The 18,085-nt window shown below is 42.0% G+C and overlaps 2 long non-coding RNA genes across 8 annotated transcripts; both read right to left on the bottom strand.

The window, feature by feature from the left end:
- Positions 1 to 2,197: 2,197 nt before the first annotated feature.
- On the bottom strand, positions 2,198 to 9,030 carry LOC148894149 (uncharacterized). Of its 5 annotated transcripts, XR_016116022.1 has the most exons (7): positions 8,964 to 9,030; positions 5,772 to 8,686; positions 4,821 to 5,687; positions 4,705 to 4,738; positions 3,767 to 4,620; positions 3,552 to 3,673; positions 2,198 to 3,458 (listed from the first exon to the last, which is right to left on the bottom strand). It is a non-coding gene; the product is annotated as an uncharacterized LOC148894149 (long non-coding RNA). The 5 variants fall into 5 exon arrangements; XR_016116020.1 differs by having other exon boundaries at positions 4,705 to 5,687; XR_016116023.1 differs by having other exon boundaries at positions 3,767 to 4,973; positions 5,074 to 5,687.
- Positions 9,031 to 9,098: 68 nt separating this feature from the next.
- Positions 9,099 to 16,517, bottom strand: LOC148894148 (uncharacterized). Of its 3 annotated transcripts, XR_016116025.1 has the most exons (7): positions 16,317 to 16,517; positions 14,918 to 15,128; positions 12,801 to 12,967; positions 12,329 to 12,694; positions 9,717 to 11,737; positions 9,516 to 9,648; positions 9,099 to 9,212 (listed from the first exon to the last, which is right to left on the bottom strand). It is a non-coding gene; the product is annotated as an uncharacterized LOC148894148 (long non-coding RNA). The 3 variants fall into 3 exon arrangements; XR_016116024.1 differs by having other exon boundaries at positions 9,516 to 11,737; XR_016116026.1 differs by lacking the exon at positions 12,329 to 12,694 and having other exon boundaries at positions 9,717 to 9,811.
- Between the last annotated feature and the right edge of the window lie 1,568 nt (positions 16,518 to 18,085).

The raw sequence follows: 18,085 nt of genomic DNA, 5'->3' as shown, positions 1-18,085 counted from the left end.
CAGGGAAAAAAAGAGAGGGGGGGGGGGAAAGAGGGAGAGAGAAAGAGGGGGAAAACGAGAGAGAGAGAGAGAGAGAGAAAGAGGGGGGAAAACAGAGAGAGAGGGGGGGAAACAGAGAGAGAGGGGGGGAAAACGAGAGAGAGAGAAAGAAAGGGGAAAAAGAGAGAGGAAAAAAAGAGAGAGAAAGAAAGAGGGGAAAAGAGAAAGAGAGTGAGGGGAAAAAAGAAAGAGAGAAGGGAAAAAAGAGAGCGAGAGAGAAGGGAAAAAAGAGAGGGAGAGAGAGAAAGAGGGGGAAAAAGAGGGAGAGAGAAAGGGGAAAAAAGAGAGAAAGGGGGAAAAAGAGAGAGAGAGAAAAAAAAGAACAGAGAGACAAAGAGAGGGGAAAAAAGACAGAGGGGAAAAAAAGACAAAGACAGAGAGAAAAAGAGGGGGGAGAAAGACAGAGAGAGAAAGACAGGAAAAAAAAGGAAAAAAAGAGGAAAAAAAGAAAAAAAAGGGAAAAAAGAGAAAAAAAAGGGGGGGGGAAGCAGAGTGAAAAAAGACAGACCGAATGAAAAAGAGACCGAGTGAAAAAAAATTAAAAAGAACAGACATGGAAAAAAAACAAAGTGGAAAAGAACAGACGTGAAAAAGAACAAGTGAAAAAGAACCCAAGTGGAAAAGAAGCGACGTGGAAAAAAAAAAAAAAAAAAAAAAAAAAAAAAAAAAGACACCTGAAAATAAAGACGCCTGAAAACTAAACTCCTAAGCCTGAAAAAAAAAATCCTAAACCTGAAAAAAAACACCTGAAAACTAAACTCCTAAGCCTGAAAAAATAGAATTTAAATAAAAAAAGCGACACCTGAAGAAAACTATCCCTAAGCCACCACCCCTAAGCGTAAACTCCAATTGCCTCGGACCTAAGCCAAATCCCCCCCCCCCCCCCCCCCCCCCCCCCAAAAAAAAAAAAAAAAAAAAAAAGTAATAAAAGCCATGGACACAGATAAAGCTTTATTGTGACACATCTTTATTCAGTTGGAGCAGCATTGAAAAATGGACAGGAACTGGATGGTCGGAGGGAAAACAGATTCTTTATTAGCCACCATTGGAAGGGGAGGGAGGGGCAGTATGGGTAGGAGTTTAGGCTGAAGTGATAGAGGTTGGGGCTTAGGCCTGGAATAAGTGTAAAACAGGAAGGACAGCCCAAACTGTTGAGGCTAATCTTACGCTTAGGCTATTGTAGAAAGTTTTAGAGAGAAGTGGGTAAGGATGATACTATATTTAAACTCGGGTGATTTGGTTCAGCATTTGTTAAGAATGAAATTAGTAGCTTCTATTGGTTAGGGATTGAGCGGTTGGTTGGATTTTTTTTTAGCACATTAGGGTTTATTGTTCCAAATTTGCTTAGTTTTGTGAAATTATGATTATCAAAAGTCCTCCCTGATTTCCAGTTATTCAAGGTGCAACACAACAGAATCAAATGATCAGGATCGGATTTGAGAGCTGGCTGATGAGCTGATCATTTGATTTAGGTGTATTAAACCTTGAACAGATGCAAAACATAAAGGACACTTGGACGTCGAGGGCGCGAGTATTTATTAGATCTGGAATTTATCTCTTTAGGCTAATCTTTAAGTTGTTAGGATATTGTCATTTTATCGAGAAGTGGGCAAGGATGATACTATATTTAAACTAGGGTGATTTGGTTCAGCATTTTCGTTAATGAAATTAGTAGCTTCTATTGGTTAGGGATTGAGCGGTTGGTTGGATTTTTTTTTAGCACATTAGGGTTTATTGTTCCAAATTTGCTTAGTTATGTGAAATTATGGTTATCAAAAGTCCTCCCTGATTTCCAGTTATTCAAGGTGCAACACAACAGAATCAAATGATCAGGATCGTATTTGAGAGCTGGCTGATGAGCTGATCATTTGATTTAGGTGGATTAAACCTTGAATAGATGCAAAACAGGAAGGTCACTTGGACATACTACATATTGTCATTTTCAAAAGTGGGTAAGGTTTATAATTTTAATAATAATGCATTTTATTTATAAGTGCCTTTCAAAACCCTCAAGGACACTTTAGTCAGGTGAGGTGATTTGAGGTTTTCGGAGTTAGTTTGATAACTTGAGGATACGTATTTTGAGTTTAGTGCGGGTAGTCGGTTGTATTTTAGAGTTTGTTGACTTTGGGACATTAGGGTTTACTTTGGGATTAGGGTTTAGTGTTCCAAATTAGGTTATATTTTGTCAAGTCCTCCCTGATTTCCAGTTGTCCAAGGTGCAACACAACAGAATCAAATGATCAGGATCGTAATCGTAATTGAGAGCTGGCTGATGAGCTGATCATTTGATTTAGGTGTATTAAACCTTGAACAGATGCAAAACAGGAAGGACACTTGGACGTCAAGGGCCCGAGTATTTATTAGATCTGGAATTTATCTCTTTAGGCTAATCTTTAAGTTGTTACGATATTATTGTCATTTTATCGAGAAGTGGGTAAGGTTTATAATAATACATTTAATTTATAAGCGCCTTTCAAAACCCTCAAGGACACTATAGTCAGGATATTTTTTGCGGGTGAGCAGTGGCAGCCACACGCGCCAGCGTTCACTCAACCCTTAATTAACAAAGTAAAATTCTAGAGATTTAAAGTGAGGTGATTTGGGGTGTTCGGAGTTTATGTTTGACAATTTGAGGATACGTATTTTGAGTTTAGTGCGAGTTGTCGGTTGTATTTTAGAGTTTGTTTACTTTGGGACATTAGGGTTTAGTGTTCCAAATTAGGTTATATTTTGTCAAGTCCTCCCTGATTTCCAGTTGTCCAAGGTGCAACCCAACAGAATCAAATGATCAGGATCGTAATCGTAATTGAGAGCTGGCTGATGAGCTGATCGTTTGATTTAGGTGTATTAAACCTTGAATAGATGCAAAACAGGAAGGACACTTGGACGTCGAGGGCCCAAGTATTTAATATTTTATTTAATCTTTAATTTTTACGATATCAGTCATTTTAACGAGACGTGGGTAAGGTTTAGAGTGAGTTGGAGGTGATTTGGGAAGTTTATGTTTGACAATTTGAGGATTTGTAAGGGTATTTAAGTGTATTAGACCTGAATAACAAGAAAACAGAAAGGCCACCTTGACAGAGGGCTGACTATTTTTGGAAGTATTGTGGCTAATCTTTGGCTTTTCTCTCCAAAAGTAGCCTGACTGGGGCACTTTACTCCCAGAGCATGTCATGCCTAGGTTTTTGATTAGAGGTTATGTGGAGGATTTAGGGATTATGGAGTCAAACCAGGATTAGAATTGATTTAACAGTTAGCAAGGTTTGGGTCACGTACTAGTGTTATGGTTTAGCTATCGGAGGTAGTATTGCGATATTAGTGTTAAAGGATTTTGATGATTTGAAGGGAGATGAGAAGGATTAGGATTTAGGATTGGTGGTGGCGATGATTTTGGGTGGGGCTGGAGCAGAAACCTGGGCAGAGACCAAAGAACATCTCGATGCTGACATTGCAACGCTTAAACACAAGTATAAAGTTTTTGAGGCCATGCCACAATTTACACACACCTGGAAGAGCTGCGCACTGCTTAGATTCCCAAACAAAGCCAAGCACATCCACTGTGTCACCAGCGTGCATCTTGTTGATCATTCCATCAATCACGGTGAAGCTGCCCATCTGGCCAACAGCGCTGGGGGAGGGATAAACAGACTTGTTCATGATGATTGATGCACTACATGGTTAACATTGTAGATATTTATTGATTTCCAGGGGTTATACAGACCTGTGAAGAATGTAGGTAGGTCATCTCAGCAGGAGTGGTGCTCAGCTCTTTCTGATGAATGCGAGTAGAGCTCAAGACCGACGTACATGAAACTGACAAATCTGTGTTCTTAATTTCCATGCTGCGTACCACAGCAACCTAGCTGCCTAACAGTCAAACCGGTTAACCGGCTGCCTAATCAAACCCCTTAACTTTACCCAATCATGATTTTGTTTTATGTATTGTTTTTATTTTAAAGTGTACTTGGGTGTTCAGAAAGGCGCTTGTAAATTAAAGGTATTATTATTATTATTATTATAAATCTCCATGCCTGAATTCTAGATTAAACCCAAAGCACACCCCAACTCGAATCCACGATCCATAAAAACAGGGGTGTCCCAACTTGGCACCCGACCGCTGTCCTTCCATAGTCCAACTTACCTGGGTGGGACACACCCTATTCAAACAATCAGCTCATCAGCCAGCATTTGAACGATCCTGATTGTTTGAATGAGATGTGTTCATCCTGGGACAGCAAGAAAACAGACAGGACAGTGGCCATTGATGGGCAAGCTTTGAAACTCCCTGGTTTCTGGGGTTCGCGGATTACGAGGTAGGTGGCCGAACTACCCACCTGTTTAAAATTGCATTTTCTGTGTCGCTCTCTTGTTACCATGTATAATTGTAATTTATGTATTTATTCAAGTACCTAAGCTTGTGTGTGACTGTAAAGTATCTTTCAGAGCTTTGAAAGGCGCTTAAAATGAAATCTATTACTACTCATTCATCAGGAAGAGCTGCACACCTTTCTGTCACCGGCGGGCATCTTGTTCAGCATTCAGTCAGTTTCGAAGCTGCCCATCTGAACACCGGCACTGGGGTAGGCATAACCAGACTTATTCATGACAATTTTATGCACAATGAATTATATTTAACTGCACTAAATATTGGGAGCTCACCTCACCCCAGCAATGGGTCAAGCATGCCGAATGCCTGCAGCCAGCATTAACGTTATCCTGGAACATCAAGAAAACGAACAGGACAGCGGCCATTGAGGACCAGATTTTGACATTACCTGGTTTCAGGGGTTTGCAGATTATGAGTTAGGTGGCATTATTCATTCATCAGGAAGATCTGCACACTGCCAACCACGACCACTTTGTCAGCGGCGGGCATCTTGTTCAGCATTCCGTCAGTCGCGATGAAGCGGCTCATCTGAAAATCAGCTCTTAGGGAGGCATAAACGTCAGTCATGTCAACATTGATTTCATAAACTACAGGGGTTAACATTGTAGATATTTATTTTTATTTCTAGGGGTTATACGGACCTGCGCCGAATGTAGGTAGGTCATCTCAGCAGGAGTGGTGCTCAACTCTTTCTGATGAATGCGAGTTCTAGATTAAACCCAAAGCACACCCCAACTCGAATCCACGATCCATAAAAACAGGGGTGTCCCAACTTGGCACCCGACCGCTGTCCTTCCATAGTCCAACTTCCCTGGGTGGGACACACCAGATTCAAACAATCAGCTCATCAGCCAGCATTTGAACGATCCTGATTTGAATGAGATGTGTTCATCCTGGGACAGCAAGAAAACGGACAGGACAGTGGCCATTGAGGGGCAAGCTTCGACATTCCCTGGTTTCTGGGTTTCCCGGATTACGAGACAGGTGGCCTAACTACCCACCTATTTAAAATTGCATTTTCTGTGTGGCTCTCTTTTTACCATGTATAATTGTAATTTATGTATTTATTCAAGTACCTAAGCTTGTGTGTGACTGTAAAGTGTCTTTCAGAGCTTTGAAAGGCGCTTAAAATGAAATCTATTACTACTCATTCATCAGGAAGAGCTGCACACCGCCAACCACATCCACTTTGTCACCGGCGTGCATCTTGTTCAGCATTCCGTCAGTTTCGAAGCTGCCCATCTGAACACCGGCACTGGGGTAGGCATAACCAGACTTATTCATGACAATTTTATGCACAACTAATTATACTGACCTGCACTGAATATTGGAAACTCACCTCACCCCAGCAATGAGTCAAACATGCCGTATGCCTGCAGCCAGCAATAAGGTGATCGTGGAACATCAAGAAAACAGACAGGACGGCGGTGATTGAGGACCAGGTTTGGACATTCCTTGGTCACAGGGGTTCGCAGATTAAGAGTTAGGTGGTGTTACTCATCAGGAAAAGCTGCACACTGCCAACCACGTCCACTTTGCCACCAGCGGGCATCTTGTTCAGCTTTCCGTCAGTCGTGATCAAGCGGCTCATCTGAACACCGGCGCTCGGGGAGGCATAAACAACAGTCAAGTCAACATTGATTTAATGAACTACGGTGGCTAACATTGAAGATAAATAGTTTGATTTCTAGGGGTGACACGGACCTGCGCCGAATGTCGATAGGTCATCTCAGCAGGAGTGGTGCTCAGCTCTTGCTGATGAATGCGAGTAGAGCTCGAAACCTCTACGTACATGAAACTGACAAATCCATCTGTGTTCTAAATTTCCATGCTGCGTATCACAACAACCTGTCACATTCCGGCGGCGACAGTGGTAGCTGGCGAGCAGGAACGTGTGGGATTGGCTGTGGATCGCTAAGCAGGACAGAGGCGTAGGCGCAGGCAATGGATTTATTAACATAAAGCGCGGGTCCGAAAAGACGCGGACCCGCTAAAAAGTTCGTGAGACAAAACCAAGAATGACAAACTGACAATGCTAGTGGGTGAGCGGCGTCAATCCACCCAACCACACTAAGAAAATAAAGTGGCACACGGGGGTGCAAAATAACCTACGACGCGGTGCAATAAACAAACGCGTTCGTGGCTAAAATCATTCCTCGGGCGAAGCAAATTATGTACTGGCTACAAATTCCAAGTACTGGCATGACACGAGGCGAAGTATCTTCCGATACTGGGTGAGTGCCAGCGTCGGGTTTAAATGTCCACAGTCAATGAGGAGGAAATTGACAGCAGCTGGCGAACGGCGGGAGCGGAGGCCCCGCCCAGCTGTCAACTGGCTCATGACACAACCTAGCTGCCTAACCGGCTGCCTCATCAAAACTCGAACCCCTTAATTTTACCCAATCATGATTTTATTGTAAAGTGTCTTTGGGTGTTCAGAAAAGCGCGTGTAAATTAAATGTATTATTATAAACCTCCGGTATAATGCCGGAATTCTACATTAAACCCAAAGCACACCCCAACTCGAATCCGGGACCCCTAAAAACAGTGGGTGTCCCAACTTGGCACTCGACCGTGGTTCCTTCCATAGTCCAGCTTCTCTGGGTGGGACACACCAGATTCAAACAATCAGCTCATCAACCAGCATTTGAACGATCCTGATTGTTTCAATGAGATGTGTTCATCCTGGGACAGCAAGAAAACAGACAGGACAGTGGCCATTGATGGGCAAGCTTTGACATTCCCTGTCAGTAGGTAGGTTGGTCATCTCAGCAGGAGTAGCGCTCAGCTCTTGCTGATCAATGCGGGTAGTGCTCAAAACCTCTACGTACATGAAGCTGACAAATCCATCTGCGTTCTTAATTTCCATGCTGTGTACCACAGCAACCTAGCCGCCGAACAGTCAAACCGGTTAACCGGCGGCCTAATCAAACCTCGAACCCCTTAACTTTACCCAAACTTCCGGTATAATGCCTGAATTCTACATTCAACCCAAAGCACACCCCAACTCGAATCTGGGACCCCTAAAAACAGTGGGTGTCCCAACTTGGCACTCGACCGTGGTTCCTTCCATAGTCCAGCTTCTCTGGGTGGGACACACCTGATTCAGACAATAAGCTCATCAGCCAGCATTTGAACGATCCTGATTGAATGAGATGTGTTCATCCGAGGAAGGCAAGAAAACAGACAGGATGGTGGCCATTGAGGGGCAAGCTTGGACATTCCCTAGTTTCTGCGGTTCGCGGATTACGAGTTAGTTGGCGTTACTACCCATCTATTTAAAATTGCATTTTCTGCGTAGCTCTCTCTTGTTACCATTTATAATTGTATTCTATTTGCGATTTTATTTATGTATTTAGTTATGTATTTATTTATGTATGTATTGTACCGATGCTTATCTGTGACTGTAAAGTGTCCTTGAGAGCTTTGAAAGGCGCTTAAAATAAAATCTATGACTACTCATTCATCAGGAAGAGCTGCACACCGCCAACCACATCCACTTTGTCGCCAGCGGGCATCTTGTACAGCATTTCGTCAGTCTCAAAGCTGCCCATCTGACCACCGGTGCTGGGTGAGGCATAAACTGACGTATTCATGATGATTGAATGCACAATGAATTAATTATTCTTGGGTTATACCGACCTGCGCTGAATCTTGGGAGCTCACCTCACCCCAGTAATGGGTCAAACGTGCCATATGGATTAGGCAGCCAGTTTGTCGTTTTTGGCCATTGAGCAGCTAGTTAACAAAGGAGTTTGTAGGATGTAGTATATATACTTGCATTCACCAGAAAGCTGCACATTGACCATGTCCCACTTTGTCACCAGTAAGCGTCTTGTTGGACGCCATCACTGGGGGAGCCATAAACAGTCATTAAATGTATTGGTTTAATGCACATGGTTAAAACGTTCAATATTAACTGATTTTTTTTTCAGGTGATACAGACCTGCACTGCACGTTGGGAGCTCGTTGCACGTCACTTATGGGTCAGAGATACCACATCAATCTGCTCCTAGATTACTTGAAGGTAAACAAGAATTTGTGGCACTATTTATGTATTTATTTATGGAACCTATGCTTGTCTGTGACTGTAAAGTGTCCTTGAGAGCTTGGAAAGGCGCTTAATAAAATCTATTACTACTCATTTATCAGGAAGAGCTGCACACCGCCAACCACATCCACTTTCTGTCGCCGGCAGGCATCTTGTTCAGCATTCCGTCAGTCTCAATGAAGCTGCCCATCTGAACACCGGCGCTGGGGGACGCATAAACAGACATATTGATGATTGAATGCACAATGACAAATGATTGAATGCATGTTGGGAGCTCATCGCACGTCACCTATGGGTCAGAGACGTCACATAAATCTGCTCCTAGATTACTTTAAGGTAAACGAGAATTTGGGGCACTCAAAAAAATGTGGCTGGTTGAGGTAAATCTGTTTCTAGCATTTGGATGAGGGTAGACGTGTCCAGCTCAGCGGTTAAATGGCCACTTTTCTTTGTTTTCCAGCTTTCCTGGGTCAAACTCACCTGATTCAGATGATCAGCACATCAGCCAGCATGAAAACGACCCCGATTTGAATGAGATGTGGTGCTTTTAGAAAACAACAGAGTTCTTTGAATGATTAATGCCAATTTAAAGTGAATTCAAACTCAATTAAACGACCTTTAAAGTTACAAATGGAAAGGAGGGATGCAATGGTGCGGCCTTCCCACTAGTCTACTCGCCGCCATGCTTCAAGGACAGGCCCGCCAATAGGAAGCGCCCCTACTTTGATCCTATCACACAAAAAAAGGTTACCAAGTCTCAAAATCAAAACTGGAAGACAATAATCAAATACGAAGCAGCAAATGTCCCCATTGTGGGATGATTAAAGGCTTTCTGATTCTGATACTAATTATTTGAGATGCCTGACTAGCTCAATGGCTAACAGGGCGAGCATGACACAAATTGTACACACACCCTTGTTTTTTCCTTTGCTCACGTAATCACAATGGCCGAATCATTTTACAATACAAGATAGTTAATTTAAAGAGCCATCTGTTGAGAAAACACTCCCCATAAAATGCAATCGACAGTACTGGTGTCACGGTTTGCCAGGTGGTGATGGTGACGGATCCCAAAATAATCAGTCAGGATGGAGCAGCAAGGTGTATTTGACACATTGCATTCAAATAAAGTCTGCAGGAACAATTCCTCAAACACCAAAGTCATCTGAAAAGAAGAGGACAAATTGTCAAAGAACCGCATGAGCTCAGCTCTGCATGCAAGATGAAACATACTTGGCAGGGTGAAGCAAGCCCAATGAGCCGACACCGAATGGTGTGCCGGGAGTCCTTTGAACTGCCACTGATTGAAACCACCTCCACCTGTGCAGCTGCAGGTGCGGCCAACGGCGTCACTCATTGGTCGCCAACCACAATGTGACAACTGGCCGTCGAGTTAGAACTCATTTTCATTTGACTGCAATATGTTTTGTTCATTGTAAAAGAATAGTAGCCTTTTATTGAGGTTCAAGAGCCTTAAATCATAAATTTGGACCTAAATATGCAGGATTGAGTGTAATATAATAGCAACAATGCATCATGAGATTTAAAAATTACAAATACAGTAAAGTCTCGTTATATCGATATTCAAGGGAGTCCGAAAAAATATCGATATAACCGGGACTATCGATATATCCGACCCTGTTTGCATGTAATTTTCTCCGTGCGTGCATAGAAATAGTATCGATATAACCGGGACTATCGATATATCCGATATCGATATAACGAGACTTTACTGTAACACCAAGGGGGACGAAAATATTTTGTAAAAACTCTGCCGTTGCTGCCAAAATTACTTTAAATAACAATTTCAATGAAATGTAATTGAAATTGGACTTCAATGTAAATGCACACATAAAAAAAAAACAAATGTCAAACCTAAGCATCATTTTATTAGGTATTAACACAAGGTTGAATATTAATATGAGGCAATTAGCAGGTGGCAAACAAATGGTTCAATGCCTTTGATGTGGCTGCTGTGGGCCCACTCGGCCTTGTTTGGTGAGGCCGTGAAGCGCAGAAATCCACAGCGAACAAGCAAAAACGCCTTTAAAAAGACAAGTGGGGCATCATTCAAGGACAGGCCAGCCAATAGAAAACGCCGTTGCTTTGATACTATCATCCAATATCAAGTTAACTGCGGACAATGCCCCATGTGATCATTTTGTGGGCTCCGCCATGGTCATGCATCAGCCGGCAAGTGCGAGTACACTCAGGCTTGGGTTTGATGAGGACGCCGAATTACACCAGAACATGGGACGCTTAGCGCCGACATTTATGCCAACAAATTTGAAATCCAATTTGTGAAGCGTATCTGCGTTGACGTCACGTGACAGGAAGAACGCGAGAGCCCGCGTCAAAGAAATCGACGGTGCAGGAGTGAAAACGCATTTTAAGACAAAAAGGGAAAACACGTGAAAGGTAGACGTCATCTGAAAACACACAGCGAACACGCCCGCCATTGATGACGGCGCCAAAAAAAATGACGTTCGACAGGCCCGCCAATCGTAGCGTGTTCAGAGGACTTTGCATGGGCCCTGCTTTTTGATGACAGGATGCTACTACGCGGCGTCTCCGCTGGAGGGCATCACATGCGGGAGGGACGTCAGAGAATGACGCTTTTGTTTTTTTCGGGACTAAGACTTTTCATGGCGTCGTGAACGTCATGGCCTTATCATAAGAAGAATACGTTTGAACTCCAAGCGCCTTTCAAAACTCTCAAGGACACTTTACAGTCTCGGGATTTTATTGTGCGGGTGAGCAATGGCAGCCAACCCGGAAGTAACACAGCAGCAAAGTTATGAAAGGAAAGAAAAAACTAAACAATAGCAAATGTGACAACACAAAGACACAGAGAGTCATTGAGTCTTCAGCACCTACTTGACTTGAATCCTTTCAATTCGTCAAAGTGAACAAAAGATTAAAAAGAGATGCGTGAGTCGACTCGATTCACCGACAAGTGTTTTTGCCTCGAGACGCGTCTCATCTTGGCGTTATCGTGGATGACATCGAACGCTTCAATCGATATCGTGCTCGTGGATAGCAGTGGCCATTGAAACGAACACGAGAAGATAAAAATAAACGAGGATGGCTTTGGAACAACTTGTTGGTCTTCATCACGACTCATTTAAAAATTCATCTGTTGACAATACACTCACCGTATAATTCATCTTAATTTTACAGCAATGCGGTGTTTTGTGAATTGAAAAAAAAAAAAGAATAGTTTAATTACGAATTTAGAACCTTAAAATTCGGACCTAAATATTCAGAATTATAGTAAGGGAGATACGTCCAGAAAAAAACCACAAGACAAGCAATTCTTTTCCTTTGGGCTTTACCCTCTTCAGCTTTAAAAAAAATACTAAAACTCTGCAGTGGCTGCAATAATTATTTTAAATAACAATTTCAATAAAATACTTCAATTTGAACCTTCACGTCCCGCGGTTCTGGTGAGTCTGGTCGGGTGCTCTGGCGATGCAACACTGGATAATACTCATCCTCCTCATCATCCTCTTCCGGATCCATTTCCGGCATCTTGTTCGGTCGTTGCCGAGTGGACTTTTCCTTGGACTGGGACTGTAGTGAAGTCTCTAATGGCAAATGATCACATGGCAGCAAGAGATTGCGGTGGAGTATCCTAGATCTGCCCTTCCCCCTCTCAGGTTTCAGCTCATAAACTGGAATGTCTTGGCTGACTTGACGAACCACTGTATGAACAACATCCTCCCAGTGGTTTCTCAGTTTGCCTGAACCTCCGCGTGGGGTTAAGTTTCGAACCAGAACACGATCACCGGGCAACAGGGTAGAATACTTCAGTTTACTGTCATATAGTCTCTTAAAATTCGGACCTAAATATTCAGGATTATAATATAATAGCAACAATGCATCGTCTTCTTTTCCTTTGGGCTTTACCCTCTTCAGCTTTAAAAATTTTCAAAAAAACACCAAGGGGAACGAAAATGTTTTGTAAAAACTCTGCAGTGGCTGCAATAATTATTTTAAATAACAATTTCAATAAAATACTTCAATTTGACTTCAATGAAAAGGTTTCTTCAGCCGTCACAGACGTATTTGACTTCAATGTTAAATACACGTAACAAAATAAAATGGCAAAACAAAGGATCATTTGATTGCAGATTAACACAAGGTTGAATATTAAAAGAAGGCCCAAATTGTTCAATGCCTTTGACGTGGCTGCTGTGGGCCCACTCGGCCTTGTTTGGTGATCCCGCGAAGCACAGAAATCCACAGTGAACACACAGACAGACAGCAAAAACCAATCAATCCATAGTATTGATAGAACTTTGTCAACTGACTTACTTTGACAGGTGTTGGTTCAACAGGGTGCGATGGCAGGGCGTGTCCACCAGAGAGCGATGACGTGCCTTGCTCCCAATTGATTCGGCGGGGAGCTTCCCAATCCATTGTTGAATACACCTGGATTTTCATTTGATGTACTTTGACCGCTGTTGATTCGACGATGTGCGCTGGCACAACATTCAAAGGGAAAACAAACATGCATCCCAACATCCATTATCCCATTCAAATTTACAAACAAGGGCCGCCTTTTTTATTTTATTGATTTGCATAATTTTATTTTGAAATCTAACATCGGATCAGAACGACAGTCCGATTGTTCGATACCTGAAGTGGTTTGGTGTGCCTTCTACCTGGTCTGGTTGCGGGGAGGGTTTTTTTTTTAAATGATGTAAAATTGTCATTTTTGATTGAGCGTTTATCATAATAATAATAATAATAATATAGACGAAAATGTTTCTTCAGCCGTCATCTGTACTTGTACAGATGACGGCTGAAGAAACATTTTCATCAGTGGACCACTCCTGTACCACTGAGAACTTACACAGACGAAATAATAATAATAATAATAATAATAATAATAATAATAATAATACATTTAATTTACAACTGCCTTTCAAAGCACCCAAGGACACTTTACAATTAAAAGAACAACAAACACCAGAACAATAAAACCATAAATAAAACGACCTTTTGTTTTTCTGCTGTTTCATTTAATTTTGAACACAAGTGTAACTGGCGCCAAGATGGAGTCATTGGTTGCCATAACAACAAAAATATAATTTATTTAGGGGTTGTTGTTTGACAAAGTTGTTTAATGTTTATATGTGAGTCTTCGTATTTGTTTTTGTTAAAAATCCTCCAATATTTTATTTATAAAATGTTGTCATGATCACTTCCTGTTCAGTGTCACGTGTTTCGCTATGCGAGAGAAATCGCGAAAGGGAACGATAACGTTACGTCATTAAAGTTTGTCTATCTGCGGTTTATTTGCTTACTTACTGTTTGTCTTGTCGAACCTATTGTAGTAAAATGTCGATTGTTGTTTTCAATGTCTTTTAGTTTTCACTGTGTTCAATAAGAAACGTTTTTGGACATCAGTGCGGGGCGCCATCTTTGACCGGTGTAGATGCAACAAGTATTGTTAGCGTCATACAAAATGGAAATACAAATACATACAATACAAAAAGAAAGGAAACTGTTTGTCTTTCTTTGTGTCTCTCAAGTGGATCATAAAGTCCATTGATTGAAATACGACCCTTGCAAATGAAATACGCTGTCGTGCTATTTTTTACCCAAAGGAGGCAATGTTGCCCCACAGGATTCTGCAGCCCAGTCGGTGGCAAGATGAACCCGAAATGATCCACAAGACAAAGTGACGGCGGATCCAGAACAAAATGGTCTTCTTTGAAGCCAAACAGAGAAGTCAGGAGGTTAGAGACGTTTCATGTTATTATCATATGAAGGGAAATGGAAATGACAAGCTGATAGGACGGTCGATTGACTGATGGTTTGGCTTTTTGCATCCATTCGGGAAAATGAAACGAATGTTGTTTTGGGAGAATGAACATTCTCTTCTTCACATTTCTTCCTCCCAATACGCGAAGAACATATGAAAAGCCCCGTCTTAGAGCTAGAAGGGTATTTCAGTTTTCAGTTCAATTTTCTGATTGTTCACAATCGTATCATGAGATTTTATGCTAATAATAATTTAAAACAGATTCTTATTTTACAAACAGTGTATTGTCGGTGTTCAAATACCTGACATGTTTGAGAGTGTCACACTTTAACGAAGGCGGAAGTAGACGCCGAAACATGTCAGCTATTTGAACACCGACAATACACTGTCTGTAAAATAAGAATATGTTTTAAATTAGATATCAAGTAGACAGGATGAACTTAATACAACTAATAATAATAATACATTTAATTTATAAGCACTTTTCAACATGTTAGTCAAGTCAAAGTCAGCTTTCTTGTCAAAGATGCTAATATGCATGAAATACAGCACAGATGAAATGACGGTCCTCTCGGACACAGCGTGCCAGGCACTTGGAATTTTTTGAAACAAATATAATCAACATGAAAATGCCAATTTGCCAGTGGCGCTATCGTTTCACCTGATGAAGACGCTGGAGAGACTCGTCCTCGCCCACCTTCAGAAGTTCTCTGATGACTCAGCTATTGTCGGCCTCATTACAGAGGGAGATGATAGGGAGTACAGGGGACTGACAAAGGACTTTGTGGACTGGTGCCAGCAGAATCACGTCCAGATCAACACCGGGAAAACCAAGGAGATGGTAATGGATTTCTGCAGGAAACAATCCTCACCTGCACCATTGAACATCCAGGGTTCGGACATTGAGAGGGTGACCTCCTACAAGTACCTGGGTGTTACTCTCAACAATAAACTGGACTGGACAACAAACACGGATGCCCTAATCAAAAAGGGACAGAGTCGCCTCTTCCTCCTCAGGAAACTGAGGTCTTTTGGAGTTCAGGGGTCACTCCTAAAGACTTTCTATGACTCTGTGGTGGCTTCAGCCATCCACTATGGAATTGTCTGCTGGTCAGGCAGCATCACCACCCGGGACAGGAAAAGACTGGAGCGCCTTGTCAAGAGGGCAAGTTCTGTCCTGGGCTGCTCGCTGGACTCTCTAGAGGAGGTGGGCAACAGACGGACGCTAGCTAAACTAAAAGCTTTGACGGACAGCCCCTCCCACCCCCTCCTGCCCACCCTGACAGCACTGGGTAGCTCCTTTAGCCAGAGACTACTACACCCGCGCTGCAAGAAGGAGAGGTACCGCCGCTCGTTTCGACCGACTGCTGTCAGGCTTCACAATTCTCAATGATCACATGTGAAAAAAGAAAAAAAAACTGGACACTGTAAATATGGGTTGTTGCAATATATCAAAATGCATTTCTTGATTCTGCACTATGTACAGTTTTTCCTAAGGAACGGTTTTGCACATTTACATCTGCACAGTATACGGTTGACACTTTATTTTGTTATGCTTAGAATATCTTGTTTTCTATCCTTTCACTCCCACCCCCACCCCATCCCTTTTCAATTGCTGCTGTGGACTGCAAATTTCCCCATTGTGGGACGAATAAAGGTATTCTGATTCTGATTCTGATAAAGAACTCGGTCACAGATTTGCATTATTTTAACTGTGTCATTACAGGCAGAAAATCCCCTCATATTTCGAAAATTAAAAATTAGATTATTTCCTTATTATTTGTCATAGAACAATAATCTATACATCATTTGAAAGCTATTTAAATGCACTTTAATGTGGCATGTAATTGTTGATTGATAATTGATTGAATTGTGATTGAAAAATGTTGTCACATCCCTACAATAAGCACTCATATTTCATGCACAGCAAATATACTATGAAACGCTGATATTTTTTTACTTCGTTCTTGAAAACACAACAACAATTGCAGATTTCGAAGTTGTTGAAATAGCCGCCATAACATAGCAATGGCATTTAAATACAATGAGTTCTTAGTTACCGTCAATTGTTGGCGTCGGTAGATGACCGGAGACGGGCGGGGGCTCAACAGTCAATGCTTGTTCATTTGCAATTTGGGTCATCGTGTAACTCGTGTGTGAAGTGAGTGAATCAAAGTAGACCAACGTGGAACATTCCACGGACTCGTCGTACGTGGAATTAATGTGGGCAATAGATCTAGATTTCACGTTGTGACCTGGAAAGGTCCTCATTCTCACTCGCTCTCACTCACGCCCCTTTTAAATCGTACTTGGGAAATTGGCGCCCACTACTGTGTTGGAGTATAAGGTAATAATGGGAATTCCGACTCTTTTCAGAGAGCCGGTTCTATTGGCACGGCTCACTAAAGCCTTTTTTGGTTGCTTAAATTAACTTACTACAAAAAAATATCATGCAAATTTCCCCATTGTGGGACGAATAAAGGTATTCTGATTCTGATGTAAAATTCTGTGAAAAACGAATTACTCATATAAAAAATGGTGCTTCTTTTCACCAAAAACTAATGAAAGGCATTATATTTCGGTTATTTATAGCATTAATGGTATAATTGTACACTATATTATGATATATTAATTATTATATATAATTACACTATATCAAATATTGTATGGCTTGATTTATGTGTGCACATAGACCATTCACTAACTTTGACTTTCCCTGTGGTTACTCTGGTCTGATGATCAGCTGTCACTCATTTGCTTTTCATACCAATAATGCTATCATACCTACCAGTAAAAAATATCATAATTGAATAATAATAACAGCATAATGCGAGAACATTTGTCCACCTGTCTACCCTAACGCCCCCCCCCCCCCCTGCCCCCTTCTCCTCACTGCTGCGTGTGTCTGTAATTCTCCCCTCCTTCCCCTACCACGGATATCCACCAATCACTTGCGGCTTTAACCGAAGACTGGGAGTGGGGAATAGAGGACAAAAAAACGTCGGCTCCCATTTGCGGCTCCTTGTTCGGAAACGGCTCTCTTCGTTCACTTCAGAGATCCGGTTAAAGAGCCAGTTCGTTCGAGAACGACACATCAGTAGTGTGTGGTACGTGTGCTTGCATGTTTTCCTTCTCTTTGTGTTGCAACAGGAATACATACAGGAATGCACGACTTGCTTGTTCTGTAGCCACTAGGGGACATAAACCAGTGTATTCTTGTGCCGGTCCCAAGCCCGGATGAATAGAGAGGGTGGTGTCAGGAAGGGCATCCGACGACGTAAAAGCTTGGCCAAAACAAACATGCGAATCAAAATTCTGAAGATGTATGACACTAATTCGCTGTGGCGACCCCTTGGGGGTAAAAGCCGAAAGGAAATGAAGAAGAAATGCACTCTACTGTATTTTTACACGTAAGACTACGAATAATGCCATATTTCAAATCAATCTCCGATCCCGAAAAGGCCACTGGACTCCTCCCGCCTTCCTTACACGAAGAAGTGACTATTCCTCGCGCGACGTTGATTGACAACTGACTTGGTTGTTCTCATCTGAACAAGAAGAAAACAAACGGGGAACGCCGGCCTGTCAAAAGGAATTAGCAACAACAACAAATTGGCAAAAACAAAACGATTGGCAAAAGGTCGTTCAAACAGAACTGGAAAAAAATGGACTTCCGGAAAGAGGTTGCGATCCCAAGAAGCTGTCACTGGGCAAGTGGAGTAGATGACCCTTATTTTATTCGTTACAGTGTTCTGTTGACTGGTTAAAGACACTGATGTTTGCCTCGCCAATATACATTAACACATCGATCTCCAACAAACTAAACTGA

This window comes from Hippocampus bargibanti, linkage group LG09 (genome assembly GCF_051943395.1).
Source record: "Hippocampus bargibanti isolate YZ-2025 linkage group LG09, ASM5194339v1, whole genome shotgun sequence".
Classification (NCBI taxonomy): domain Eukaryota; kingdom Metazoa; phylum Chordata; class Actinopteri; order Syngnathiformes; family Syngnathidae; genus Hippocampus; species Hippocampus bargibanti.
This window is presented reverse-complemented; position numbering and strand designations above follow the sequence as displayed.